The following is an 11,237-nucleotide window of genomic DNA, read 5'->3' as shown; positions in this document are numbered from 1 at the left end:
AATGAAAAATAAAAAAACACTACAAAGGATTAATGAAACAAAGAGTTGGTTCTTTGAATACAAATATAAATAAAATTGATAGACATCTTGCTAGATTAACCAGTAATAGAATAAAAAGGACCCAAATAAGCTCAAGCAGAAATGAAAAAGGAGATATTACAAATGGTACCACAGAAATACAAAATATCATCTGTGAATACTATGAAAATTTCTATGCACATAAACTCAAAAAAGTAGAGGAAATGGACACATTTTTGGAAACACATCACCTCCAAAGACTCCAATAGGAAGAAATACAGCTTCTGAAAAAAACAATAATGAGCAAAGAGATGGAAGCAGTAATAAAATATCTTCCACTGAAAAAAAGCCCCAGACAAGATGGATGCACAGTTTATAGGTGTTCCTTTCTCTCTGCATTCATGCCAACATCTATTGTTTTTGTACTTCTTAATAAAAGCCATTCTAACTGGGGTAAGGTGATATCTCATTGCGGTTGTAATTTGCATTCATCTGATGATTAGTGATTTTGAGCAATTTTCTGAGTGATTTTTTAAATATATTTTTTGACCATTTGTGTATCTTCTTTTGAAAAGCTTCTGTTCGTGTCTTTTTCCCACTTTTTAATGGGGTTGTTTTTTCTCTTGCTGATTTGGTAGAGTTCTTTGTAGATTCTGGTTATTAGCCCTTTGTCAGATGTAGACCTTGTGAATATTTTCTCCCGTTCTGTAGGATGTCTATTTATTCTGTTGATTGTTTTCTTTGCTATACAGAAGCTTTTTGGTTTAATCAAATTCCATTTATTTATTTTGTTGTTGCTGTGATTGCTATTGGTGTCTTATTCATAAATTCTTTGCCTAGGCCAATATCTAAAAGTATTTTCCTAAATTTTCCTCTAGAATTCTTAAGGTCTTATGACTTACCTTTAAGTCTTATATCCATTTTGAATTAATTTTTGTGAGTGGTGAGAGATAAGGGGTCCTGTTTCATTCTTCTGAATGTTTCTATGCAATTTTCCCAGCACAATTTATTGAAAAGGGCTACTTTTCCCCACTGTATGTTGTTGTCTGCTTTGTCAGTGGGCTGTAGGTAGGTGGTTTTATATCTGGGTTCTCTCTATATGTTTTTGTTGTTCGATTGGTCTATGTCTCTATTTTTGTACCAAAACCATGCTGTTTTGGTTACTATAGCCTTGTAGTATTGTTTAAAGTCTGAAAAGGTGATTCCTCCAGATTTGTTCTTTTTGCTTAAGATTGCCTTGTCTACTCGGGCTCTTTTCTGGTTCCAAATGAAGTGTAGAATTATTTTTTCTAGCTCTGTGAAGTATGACATTGGTATTTTGATGGAGATTGCATTGGGTCTGTAAATCACTTTGGGTAGTATGGACATTTTGACAATGTTGATTCTGTCAATCCATGAACATGATATATTTTTCCAGTTGTTTGTGTCCTCTGTAATTTCTTTCCTCCATGTTTCATAGTTCTCCTTGTGGAGATCTTTCACCTCCTTGATTAAGTATATTCCTAAGTATTTTATTTTCTTTGTAGCTTTGGTCACTGATATTGAGTCTTTGATTTGATTCTCAGCCTGGCTGTTTTTGGTATATAGAAATGCTATGGATTTGTGTACATTGATTTTGTAACCTGAGACTTTGTTGAATATATTGATCAATTTTGGGAGTCTTTTGGTACAGTCTTTGGTGTTTTTTAGATATAAGATCATATCATCAACAAAAAGTGATACTTTGACCTCTTCTATTCTGATCTGGATACTCTTTATTTCCTTCTCTTGCCTGATTGTTCTGGCTAGGACTTCCAGCACTATATTGAATAGAAGTGATGACAGTGTACATACACCCTTATCTTCTTCCTGCTCTTTGGGGGAATGTTTTCAACTCTTCCCTGTTCAGCATGATGTTGGCTGTGAGTTTGTCATGTATAGCCTTTACAATTTTGAGATATGCTCCTTCTATGCCTAGTTTGTTGAGGGTTCTTATCATGAAGGGGTGCTGAATTTTGTTGAATGCTTTTTCTGCAGCTATTGAGATGAATATATGTTCTTTCATTTTTACTTATGTTTATGTGGTGAGTCACTTTTATTGATTTGCATATGTTCAACCATCCTTATATAGCTGGGGTGGAGCCCACTTGGTCGTGGTGGATTATTTTTTTGATCTGCTGCTGAATTCAGTTTGCTAGTAATTTATTGAGGATTTTTTCATCCGTATTCATAAGGAATATTGGTCTGTAGTTTTCTTTTTTTGCTGTCTCTTTTACCTGGCTTAGATATTACAGTGATACTGGCTTCAGAGAATGAGTAAGGAAGAATTTCCTCTCTTTATGTTATGGAATAATTTCTGTAGTATGAATACTGCCTCTTCTTTGTAAGTCAGGTCGAAGTCAGCTGTGAATTCATTTGGTCCAGGGCTTTTGTTGTTGTTGTTGTTGTTGTAACATTTTTGATTATTGCTTGCATTTTGCTGTTCATTACTGATCTGTTCAGGAATTCTATTTCTTCCTGATTGAGTATTGGTAGGTTGTGTATTTCCAGGAATTTCTCCATTTCCTCTATGTTTTCAAATGTATATGTGTAGAGATTTTCACAGTATTCATGGATAATGTTTTCTACTTCTGGAGTATCAGTTATAGTGTTTTATTTTTCATTTCTGATTGAGGTTATCTCAGTACTTTCTCTTCTATTCCTGATTAATCTAGCAAGTGGCCTGTTGATTTTTTTTTAATCTCTTCAAAGAACCACCTTTTTGTTTTGTTGATCTTCTGTATTTTTGTTTGTTTGTTTGTTTCTTTCTTTTCTATTTCATTTAGTTCTGCTCTGACCTTCATTTTTTCTTTTCTTCTGCTGGCATTCAGTTCTGCTAGCTCTTCCTTTTCTGATTCCTTGAGATGTGACATTAGGTTTTTAGTTTGCAATTTTTCTATCTTTGTGATGGAGGCATTTAAAGCTATGAATGTTCTCCTAAGGAATGCTTTTGCTTAGTTCCATGGATTTTGATAGCTTGCGTTCCCTTTGTTGTTCAGTTCAAAGAGTCTTTTTTTTTTTCATATTTTTTTTTATTTCAGCATATTATGGGGTACAGATGTTTAGGTTATGTGTGTTGCCCTTGGTTCCCCTCCCCCCAAGTCCGTGTTTCAAATTTTAATTTTATTCTTGACCTAATGATCATTAAGTCTCAGGTTGTTAAATTTCCATGAGTTTTTGTAGGTTCAACACTTTCTCTTGGAATTGATTCCTGGTTTTATTCCACTGTTTTCTGAGAATAAAGATGGTACTATTTTAATTTTTTTGAATTCATCATGGTCTAAGATATGTTCAGTCTTGGAGAATGTCTTGTGCTGCTGAGAAAAATATATAGTCAGTAGTTTAGGGGTAGAATGTTCTGTGAATATCAGTTAGTTTCATCTGATCTAGAGTCTGGTGTAGGTCCAGTGTCTCTTTATTTATTTTCTACTTTGATGTTTGTCTAGCTCTAACAGTGGGGTATTGAAGTCTCAGGCAATTATGATGCTGCTATTTATATCTTTGCTTAGCTCTGTAAAATTTGCTTTATGTATCTGCGAGCCGCTGTGTTAGGTGTACATATATTTAGGTTGTTACATCTTCTTGTTGAATTACTCCCTTTACCATTGTATAATGACCCTCTTTGTCTTTCTTTACCTTTGTTGATTTAAAGCCAATTTTATGAGAATGGCTACACCTGCTCTCTCTTGGTTTCTATTTGCATGGAGTATTTTTTTCTATCCTTTCACGTTGAGTCTGTGTGCATCTTTGTGGTTTAGATGTGTTTCCTGGAGACAGCAGTTATTTGGGTTGTGTTTTGTCATCCATTCAGCCAGCCTATGTCTTTTGAGTGGTGCATTTGAACTGTTAATGTTAAGAGATAGAATTGATATGTGGGATGCTGTTCTGTTCATCATGTTGGGTAGTACCATGTTGTTTCTTTTCCCTTTTGTGCTATTGATTTATAATAGTTGTGGGCTTTAGCTTTTGTGGATGATTTTATACTGGTGGATATCTATTGTGTTAATTCATGTATAACGCCATTCTGAGAATTTCCTGCATGGGAGGTCTGGTCATGATAACTTTCCTCAGTGTTTGCTTATCTGGAAATGACTTGATTTCTCCATCATATGTGAAAGTTAGTTTTGTAGGATACAAGGTTCTATGCTGGAAATTGTTCTGTTTAAGAAGATTGAAGAGGGGACCCATATTTAATGGCACATTTTTGCATATTTTTTTTTTTTGGTAATTTTTCTGTTTTACATGGCCCCCAACTGTAGCTCTGAAGTGCTATCTAGTGTTCTTAAGGGTAAGAAGACTATGATATACTTTATGGAGAATATTTATGTACTGTATATATTAGATAAGCTTGTTCAGCATGAGTTACAATGATGTTGGCTGTCAGTTCAATATTAATAATCAACAGTATATATGAAATAAGATGTCTTTAAACAGAAACACACATAAAACAAGGTTATATTTTGATCGGTTGATGAAAATGTTGTGACGAGAGGCTTTCAGCAACCTAATCCTGTATTTCATTTGGGAGTGATGGTTTAATATTCACTAATTCAGTGTTTGGCACATGATAGAACATAAATGGGAATCAACTATATCTGTGGAGCAATATTCTTTTCAGTGGTAGGAAAAGAGGAGAAAAATAGTTTCTGACCTAAATAAAACAGGCAAAATTTTATTGAATAACTATATCCTGTTCTCTCAAATACTCCAATCCTCTACCAAGCAAGTTGTTTAAGTATGAGGCCCAGTTGTGGAGGTTAGTCTGGTACTAAAGAGTTCAGCTTTTCAATTCTGAGATGGGAATGAAAGCAGTAGTTCAGCCCCACATTTTGGGCCACATGAAGGGTAGTGAATGCTAATACTCAGTAGTTTTACAGAGATCTAAATGTCAACTCTGTAACATTGAATCCAAGATGTAGGAAGCATGTCTTAACTCTAAGATCTCCAAAGAAGGCAAAGTAGAGTGATGATGTCATACTGTCACTGGTGTAAATGTTCTTGCTAATGTCACAGAAAGAAATTTCAGGATATGCACACAACTGGGCAATAGTGACAAGTTATTGAGTAAAAGTAGACAGGCTTAGAAAAGGCTGTGCAGAAGTGAAAGTATGCTTTCAAGAAAGGAAAAGAGGGCAGGCTCTAAAGGAGCAACTGCCTTGAATCCCAAGTAGTTGCTGTTTTTATTTATTGAGATCAAAGCAGGCTGAGCAGTCAGTGTTCATTCTGTCCAACCTCAGTTCTTACTCACAGTTCCCCTATTTTTCCCACAAGGGTGATCAAAACCATAATGTTAATTTGTTATAATTGTGGTATTGTTGCCGTCCAACCAGGTTCATTTGCCTGCTGCCCAGAAGGAAGCCGATATGCTTAGTCGGCAGGGGTTATGTCAGAGAAAGAGTTTATTCTGCATAGCGCTAAGTGAAGAGATGGGAAAAATTTCTCAAATCCAGGGAGACAGGGTTTTTAAAGACAGTTTGGTGTAGGCAATTGAGTCTACTAATTGGCTGTGTTGGGGCAGAACCATAGGGTTGTAGAAATTGTCTTCTTTGCTGACCAGGTTCTTGGGTGGGGATCACAAGATCAGCTGAGTGAGTTTCTTGGTATGGGCCACTGGTCGGGGTGGGTTAGCCGCTCCACTGGAATGAAGGACCTGGAAGATACCTCAGAAACTACCCCCTAGGTTTCAAAAAGGTGATGTTATCTATGGAGAAAGCTAAAAATCTTTATGACCGCCAGCTATGTGGCTCCAGAGCAGCCATTATAGAGAAATAAACAGGGGGACAGTGGCTAGTTATTACCATTATTTTTGCTAGGCCTGTGCCTCATTTTTAGCTAGGTCCTTACCACAGTTCTCGCCCTGCACCCCATTATTGGCTTGTGTGAAGGGTGGTTTCAGTACAATGAGCGAAAGGTCACTTTGTACCTGTGTCTAAGTCCACATGAGGCAATTAATGGCTCTTTACTTCTCAGGTCAGCCATGGATCTGGCTGTTTGTTCAAGCACTGTGTGTTCAAGCCAGCTGATTAACTTTTCCATTCCTCCTCCTTTGTTCCTACCTACCTGATTACCTACTCTAACATTACCGTGAGTACACATAATGCCTATATTAATTATCTATTGATGAGTAACAAATTATTCCAAAATATAGCATCGTATAACAGGCATTTATTACCTCACAAGCTTTCTGAGAATCAGGAATTCAGGAACAGCTTAGTTGGGTGGTTCTGGCTCAGGGCCTCTCACAAGGTTGTAGTCAAGCTGCCGGCCAAGGTTACAGTCATCTCAGGAGTTGGTTGAAATGGGAGAAGGAAGACAGAAAAAGTGGAGAAAAATAGATAATATTGGGATGTGACTTAGGGAAAATCAGATCAGTGAAGAATTATGATCTTACCAAGCATAAATTAAGAATAAATAAATAAATAAATGAGATTTTCATTTGCCAGTCAGTATATAGCAAATGGTATCAAATTCTAAGAAATAGAAATCAATGGGGTTTTTAGTCAAATGCTTCTCTTGTTTTCAAGAAAACATTATCTAATCACCATACTTATCGAAACTAGTTACTCAGTACTTAGATGAAGAGATTTCTCCTTTAATTTCTGGACCTTTCCAAAGGTCTGAAACCGATATTTGACAGTTCTTGTGCTCAGAGAAAAGGGCTACAAGATGTTATTGACTTATCGAGATTAAGCTGGACATTATTTGGCCTCTACTTCTTTCACTGAAATTCCCTGCCTCCCTATTTTATATTAAAGATACTATCCAATTATATTTTCCATCTCATTTAAGACTGCAGAGGGGCATTTACTGAATTCCCACATAGAGCTATTACAAGGTAACCAGCATAAGAGAATTCAGGAGAAAATGTAAGCTATAAAGACCTAGAAAATACCCAATGGTTAGTAGTTCCATTGCCTTTTAAGTTATAACTTACATACATTTCCTGAGGTAATAGCATTACTATATCATAGTTTCCAATGTCATTTTCCAAATTCGTGTTTGGAAGGAAATGTTGCAACTTGCAAATGGTCAAGAAGCCCCATCCTGATCCTACATGATTGCCCATTGTTGGGTGAGCTTTTATAAGATGGCAAGCTTTATGCTAAGTGATAGGTAAATATTTATATGAATGATAGCCTTACCACAGAGCTATAATTGGTATAATTTGCCAAGGACATGAATTTGCAGTTTTGGCTTGAGACATGGTTTGAAACTTTGTAATGTTACCTGGGGCATGGTGATAATTTGCTGTGGTCTCACTCATTATTTCTATATGTTTTATAAGGAAGTGCAGTACATCTCACTGTCAGTCATTACAAGATTGGAAGCTATTAGAGGTCAGAGACATTAGCTTTGTTCTCCCTTTCATACATACTAGTACATAGTAGGTGATCCACAACTATTGAGTAATTGTACAAAGCTTCTCTTCCCTATAATAATGCTAGTTGCATCCAGGGGTGTTCAATTTGATTCAACAAACATGTACTGACAACTTCTAATTTTGCTAGCATGAGACCAGTTAGTTATAACTTGAGCTGTCTGCTCCAAGGCAAATTTTAAAATATTTCCCCAGATTGAAAGTAACACAGTATAAGATCCCTTTGCCAGTGATTAGTGGGAGCCAAGTTGGAATTAGCAATAACAACGAGATCAGCCCTGAGAGTCAAGCAAACATTGCTCTCCCCGAGCTGAGGTTTCCACTTCTGGCCTTATTTCAACTCACTACATGTCCAGGCAAACATCACTAAGCCAAGGCGTTAGATTGGCTAGAACTTCAGCTCTGGCCAGAGCCTGGTGAAAGGACTCCATTGCACATGAATATGTGGATGCCACTTGTATGATGAGATCTCTGATTATTTACTATGTTTTTAAACAGGCTTCTCTACACGTAATTTGTATATTCTTGGACAAGATTTATATATGCAAATAAATATATTTTTACCCATCAATAATGACTGAAATCAAGTCATTGGTTATTCTAATGATGTTATCTTCTGAAAACTCTTCCAAGATTACTTTCAGAACCAGTTTATGAGCCACACAAAGTAAGTAAAACATACATATCCTTTGTTACCACCATATAAAAAAATCAGTCTCCTTGCTTTATTATCATGGTTAATTTATTTTTGTTAATAAATATTTATTATCCATTCAACTTTATTCAATCACTTTGGTTGGTAAAGAGTATTTGGCTATTAAAAAAATAAGAACAATAACCAAGTGTTATCAAAAGATGTAGATTTTTGAACATACAATTATATGGTTTTTAGTACATGGACATTTATTTACCACTTGACCTTCATAAACATAGCTGGTGCCACCGGGAGAGACGGAAGTGGTTCAAATTTATTCAGACACTATACAAATGAGAAAAACAAGAATAGAATTGAGAGAAAAATTAGAGAAAATGAAAATTGAGTAAGTTTATCATAAGTGCGTAAATACAGAAATCCATAAACTGATGACTCTTAGAATCAGTATAATGAGATCTATTAAATCCGTGACTGGCTAGGGATCTAAAGAAAAAACTGAGTCTGGACTGGGGTTAGAAGCAAGGCATAAAAATAATTTCTCAGGGACTCAAGGAAAGATGAGTGCAGGCACCAGGTGAGACGTGTCAATACAAGGGAACTCAGTACAAAAATGTGAAAGTGGTTGTAAGGCTCTGGATGAAATAAAGGTCAAAGTGAAGCAGGATCACTCTGCGCAATGGAGACTAACAAGAGTCATCCCAGACAGATGGGAGGAATTATCTGAAGGCACCCAGAGCAAACACTTTTGGCCTCGTTCTCTCCCTCTGTGTTTGTAAGCAGTGTCACCACACCACTCTATTTAAGTCACTGCTTGAAGCTGATATTCCCTTCCCATTCCCAGCATCAAGACCTGTCATACCCAACTTGGATAACTGTAATCTCCTCTCCCATAGACTTCCTAGTGTGAGAAGGTGCTGTGATATCTCAAATTGTTATCTGTTACAATCAGAAAAAAGTATATAGTTTATGAAATATTCTTTGGAAAAAAAAATAAATTCCAGGTCTTTTTCTTTTACCAAGTGAAGAGCTATATGAAAGCTGGGACCATTAGTAAGTCTAACTTGAGATTTCTGGTAACTAAACCCTCATATATGAGCACCTGATAAATAATCTTAATTATGAAAGGGATAGAAATAAACATAGCACATGAGTAAGAATTCACAGGAATGTGGAATCTGGGAGAGAAGGATAAAGAAGTCATGTTCAGCAAACATTTATTGAAATTCTACCATTTGCATAGAGAAAACATCAGGATGAATGAAATATCATTCCTGACATCAATAAAATTCACTTTAATTGAAAAAGATTTTTTAAAAAAGTGCAAAGTGATACATCACTTCAGGTAATAGATAAGTGAAAATTTTATTAGGAAGTATATGAAAAAATCAGTGCATTTAAACTCTATAGTTTTCAGAGTAAAGATAGTTTCAAAATAAGGCAACAGTAGCCGAAATATCAAAGTGCTGTATGAATCTATTTTGGAAGAAATATACCTCAGCTACCTTGCAAATGTTTTACCATAGCAAGTAATGGTTTGGGGCTAGCTATGATGCAAGGCTGAAATGTTGGGAGAAGACAAGAAAGTTAATAGAAAGTAACCTAGAAAAAGAAACAAACAAATGAATTAGGAAAAAAATGATTTTTACACCAGTGCCCCATGGTCGAACAATTTTTAGAAATGCAACATGCATAGTTTCTGTATCCGTTTGGAAAAGTAATGCATATAATAAATTAAAATTCCCACAAAATCTCGAAGAAACCAAATAAGTGTCTTGGTTCCAACATACTGTAGGAACTCAGAACTGTTTTTCCCTTTTTCTGTCTATTTATATCCTATGAAACTAATTTATACAGAGCACATGTTTTATGCAGAATACTCCTGTAGTTGTTAGCAGCAAACACTCTCCATCAGTCAGCACAGCATCCAAATCCCAGGCTCACCATTTATTATCGGTTTGACCTAGGAAAGTCGCAAAGCCTCAAGCCTTTGTTCGTTTGCTTTCATAGCATAAAAATAGCATCTACCTCAGGGTTGTTATGAGAATGAAATGAGATAGAGAGAACGAGTGCCGAACTTGATTCTTGCTAAAGTGAACACTGGATATTATTATTAATAGCACATGGAGCACTTACTGTTATGCTAATGAAAAAATCTTATAGAAAGCTGACACTCTAGAAATCACTCAATCTTTTCCACTTGTGTGGAGTAGTAGTGAGGAGACATGGACAATGGGTGGTAGACAATGACAAAGAAGATTCTAGGTTGTAACCCTCTCCATCGATCTCATGGAGCTCCTTGCCACTTCCATCCTCCCGCTTTCACATTGCCGCCTCTATTTTATAATCTACTCTAACATAAATTCTTGCCTTATCATTTTTTCATTAACTCTTCTCCTCAACAACTCACTTTTTGCACAAATTCCTACCATGCTCCAGCCATTAGATTCACAATACTGAAGACAAACACAATGAAGAATTGAATTATTTCAAATCCTCCCGATAGCATAATGTCTGACCTCACTGGGAAATGGTGGAGAGAGCCCTACCACCGGATCCAGGATTCTCTGGTGTCGAAGACAGTCCTTGCTATCATCACACTTGAACCTTGAGGAAGCTGTTTAGAATATGGGCTTAATATTCCTCATGCAGACTATAAAGCTATCCATATACACCTTCCAAATTCATAACAAATGCCAATTGCCCTCTGCTTCTCTTACTGGGAAAATATTGTAGTTTATTTTTCCTTAAAAACTTGGGCCCTGATTACTGACCAGAGATTCCACATCTAAAAATTCTATACTTAGAATATAAAATTAATTTTTAGTCATGATGTTTTAAATGTATGTATCTGGATCTGTATGATAATCATATATATTTGTGGATTCTGCTGGCTACATTGTATTTTTGAGTCTTTAAACTTATGAAAAGGAGGGTAAACGATTCTTTTTGTTTGAATTTCACAGCAGCTGAAATAGCACCATACACTTTTGAGAGTCTTTTTAAAGACATGGAAAATTTGGTAAAATAGAGACTATTAAGAAGGGTTTTTAAAATCGAAAACTTTTTAAAGTTTATTTATCCTCTCATGAGGCTCCTATCTGTAGTAAAAGTTAACATGTTACAGTAACTTAAAGAAGATTCAAAGTTGTAATTCAAATTTTACCTTGG

The 11,237-nt window shown here is 35.8% G+C and overlaps 1 pseudogene across 1 annotated transcript in view; it reads left to right on the top strand.

Annotated features, from left to right (window-relative positions):
• The window catches only part of LOC105808193, a 12,538-nt pseudogene extending 1,860 nt beyond the window's left edge, over window positions 1–10,678 (top strand). Inside the window, exon 2 of the transcript XR_001137368.1 lies at window positions 10,573–10,678. The product of XR_001137368.1 is annotated as a 60S ribosomal protein L28 pseudogene (transcript). The remainder of the gene's footprint in view (window positions 1–10,572) is intronic.
• Window positions 10,679–11,237: the final 559 nt, after the last annotated feature.

The sequence above is a fragment of the Propithecus coquereli genome, unplaced genomic scaffold, assembly GCF_000956105.1.
Source record: "Propithecus coquereli isolate 6110/MARCELLA unplaced genomic scaffold, Pcoq_1.0 Scaffold17, whole genome shotgun sequence".
Taxonomy (NCBI): Eukaryota; Metazoa; Chordata; class Mammalia; order Primates; family Indriidae; genus Propithecus; species Propithecus coquereli.
The sequence above is the reverse complement of the archived record's forward strand: the minus strand, read 5'-3'. Positions and strand labels throughout refer to the sequence as shown.